Below are 4,238 nucleotides of genomic sequence, written 5' to 3'. Positions count from 1 at the left end.
TCACACCTTTCTCACCCTCTTGAAGTCGCTTGCATGTTTTGGGTACCCCCAAGCGTTTGTGTGATTCGTGAAAATTTATATATCCTTCGGGAATTTTGCGAGCGCCCATTACAGATACGCAGAAGAGAGCAGGATATTATATTCCTGGCTCGAGTCGCTTCAGTCATATACGGCATTTGGGTATAGGATCCCCCCGTTATTGAGTTTTATTGAAGTCTGACGTGCAAAGCTAGACATGTACCTCGGCAGTTCAGATTTCTGACCCCGAGAAGATTTGCTTGATAAAAAAAAAATTGGCGAATATTTTTTTCATGTCACCATTCATTCATGCGTACATTCTGTCGCTAATATTCGTGTTTGTGATTCATTCTCTGTGTGAGGTCACTCGCCTTCCCTCTCATTAACGCTAGCTGTCACTCACACACGCATACACACACACCTTCACCTCACTCACACACGCAGGACAAAAGACACTGACCCTTTTTCATTAATAAGGCTGGTTGCTGTCTTAGTGCCGGCGTAAAGATTTATTATGTATCTCTTTAGCCCGCAATTTTGTCCATCGTGACGAGTGGTTCGTACATAAAGTACAAGTTACATCTATTTCTTATCTGTGTGACGACTATGGTTCAAATAGATCATCGCGGATCGCCGATGTCGTTCCCTTATCTATTCTCATATCTATCAGAGATGGTTGGTAGTTCAAATAGGTCTATGCGGACCGCTACTGACATCTCCCTCTTCTATTTTCTTCTTTACCTTTGTGAAAATAAAACACAAAATGAAAAAAAAAGACGAAAATAAGTTAAAACAACATTAAAAACCGTAAATTGTTATGAATAACCGGCTAGTGGTAATTACCACCCCATCTTCTCTGTTGCCTTTCTTTTTCTCTTACTCTGGCCCTTACGTGTATGATCTGGCTCCCCGACTTTATATTGCAGTCGGACCGATACGGCACCGAGGGAGGACCCTTAGGATGCTGTGAGAAGGACGTCATCGAAGATCGCCATAGGCCCACGGACCAGGATTTTCGTCAGAAAATGTGTTAAGCCGTCCCAGTGTAGTGGACGGGCGTTGCCTGCCAGACTCCCCGTAGATCCAGCGAACCAGCACCTTTGCCGCAGGTACCAGTCGCCCCAGAATGCTGTGCCTGGCGGACGCCTGCAGATCCGGTCAACTCCAGGAGCTCGTAGCGCAGATATCAGCCGCCCCGAGATGCCGCCCCTGCCCCGACGCCCGTAGATCCGGACGAAGATTACGAGGACGTGTGGACGCAAGAAGGACCTGGACGAGATCTGTGAGGACGTGTGGACGAGGACGCCGCCGAGTTAGCCTGGGCCAGGACTACGAGGAGGTCAGGACGAATCCGAAGTCAAGGAGGACTTGTGCGAGACTTTCGAGGACGTGTGAATATCGAGGACGAGTAGATTACACCAAGGACCAGGAGGATGAGGACAACATGGACGAGCAGCCACGAAGTTGAACCAGGACGACGCACGAGAACGAGACGACCAGCCAAGTTAGGTCACCCTTGAAGGCGCCTCGAGGGCGAGGCGCGAGTAGGTGGCCGAGCAATATAAGATGTGGATAATACTATTTCTGTTACAGGATGTGGATAATTCTATTTCTATTACCAGTGGACCACGTGGCTGTTTTCCACGTGGATCCAAATGTCCCAAATAAGAACCACCCGTTCAGCGAGGGCGGAGGTCACATTTTATATCTGACCTCGTTTGACCGGGAGTTCGTGCTAAACTACCACCGCACTAAGGTCAGCTCCGCCCTCTCTCCGGGCAGCTGACCGTGACCTCCGCGCAGCCCGATTATAACTAGACATGTCTTGTGTGTTTTATACTGCGTGGTATCAACTCTCAGAAATAAAGAGTCAAGCCGTTAACAAGTATAACTACCCCTGCAAGCCAATGTAATAGGGTTCTATACCCGTTATAGTATGTGTATGCGTGTGCTGTTGTGGGGTGGTGTGTGTGGTGTGTGTGTGTGTGTGTGCGTGTGTGTGTGTTGTTGTGTTTTTTCTAACAATAAGCAGACATGATCCTCTTCATCGCATAGTTAAATATAAATAATAAAATTTTAATTATAATAATATTTATATTAAAATATATATATATATATAAAATTATATATATATATATACTAATATATACAATATATATATATATATTATTTATATATATAATTTAATTATTATATATATAATATATATTATATACATCATATTATATATTATATTATATATTATAATATATAATTATTTTAAATTATTTATTTTATTTATATATATATAATATATATATATATATATATATATATTATATACCACACCCCCAAAACCACACACACCGCCCACACAAAACACACACACAAACACAAAACCCCAAAAAACACCACATACAGATATATATTTATATATATATTATATATATATATATTATATATAATATATATATATTATATATATATATATATATATATAAAATTTATATTATAAAATTATATATTAATATATAAAATATATATATAAAAATTATTTAAAATATTATATTATAAATAATATATCACACCCAACAGGGGGGTGTTAGCAAAAATTATATCGACGTATGGATATGATTTAAATTTTGATTAAATAAATAAAAATTTGTGATGTGAAAGCAAAATGGTACTGGTTTTTATACAGAAATTTTATTTTTTTTGTTACAGGGGACGAAAAAAAATTAAATATAATAATATAGAAATTAGATTAAAATTAAAACCTATAAAAAAAGAATGAAAAATGTAAATTGTTGGCGATTTTTTGTGTGTATTATATTATTATCTCTTAAACATTCATCCTTAATGAGTAAACCCATTCTAGGGGAAGGGAGTCATGTAGGTCAAAATTGTTTTCTCATATTAAATTTTTGCCTGGCAAAAACTTGAGTGTTGTTTTTTGTACCAAAAAGGAAACAAATGAGACTCCAAGGAAAAGGGGGGGATACGAATCAAGTAAAAATTTTAATAGTTCGTTTCGCCACAAAATTTAAAATGTGTTAAAATTATCTTTTATAGTTCGAAAATGAGGGGTGATTTTTATGATAAACCTGTAATTTCAGCATATGCGGGACAAAAGGGAAATCTGTGATAGAAAGGAATGATTGCGTTTTCTTGAAATATTTTTTTCTCAAAAAATCCTTAGTAGAGAAAAAAACGAGAGAAAATTTTTTTAACACCGAAGCAGGGTGAGGTGATACGCAAAAATAAAGTTTTCGGATAACGCGGGTAAAATTTTTAGTACTATGGGGGAATTCGCGGCTTAAGACATATTTAAAATACTTAATTTTTATTATTTATGGGCGGGATGGTCCGAATAAGAAATGTCGGAAACCCTGCATCATTTTTAATATGCAGTGAGCAGACTTTTCATGCAAACGTCCCCGAAGATCTTTTGAAACAAAAACCCTTTTTACTTACCCTTCAAAGAAATTTATAGGCCACGAAGCTTGGAAAAAATTTTGTCTAAATTATACTTACAAAAGACAGTCTAAAAACCCAATCTTGAGCCCACGCAGAGAAAAGGGGCCCCTTTGTAGAATTAAACTGTTTTTAATTTTTTACAAAAAAAAAAATGTATTTATTTTTTTTATGTGTAAAAGGCAATTTTTTAGGGTATGTTGTTTAAAATTTGTAAGAAACATTTTTTTAGGAGAGGCAAAATTTCCCTTTAATGATACCTGAGGAGACTCCAGAAGGACCTGGATTGGGAACGTCCTTTCCCCCTTATATCGGAATTTAGATGAGTGACGCGTTTTTTAAATTATGGAGATTTTTTTCTCCCCCGTAACAAAAGCCGAACATGAAGACGGGAGAAAATTTTTTTTGTGGCTTTTATATGCAATTTAAAAAGCATCCTAGAGATTTCTCTCATTACTTTCTTTTATATTATTGTGGAGGAAGTATTTCGTACACAAAAAATTTTTTATAACCGTTCTATGTTCCCTTTTGGGCATCGCGACTCCTATTGTTTTATCACTTTAAAAGTTTTTTTTTTTGTTGAGCTTAACTTGTGAAAAAATTTAAATTTGGGGGATACCTAAACCCTTTAATCGTGTTGATCGTTCCGACTTGTCGTCTTTGATGAAATTTGAGGAAGACGCATATCTTTCAGTCTTTTTCCTCTGTATTTTGGGTACCTTAACTGAAATTTACCCGCTTTGAATTCCCTCATGGGGCCCCGGGAA

This window comes from Penaeus monodon, chromosome 12 (genome assembly GCF_015228065.2).
Source record: "Penaeus monodon isolate SGIC_2016 chromosome 12, NSTDA_Pmon_1, whole genome shotgun sequence".
NCBI lineage: Eukaryota > Metazoa > Arthropoda > Malacostraca > Decapoda > Penaeidae > Penaeus > Penaeus monodon.
Note: the sequence above shows the minus strand (reverse complement) of the source record.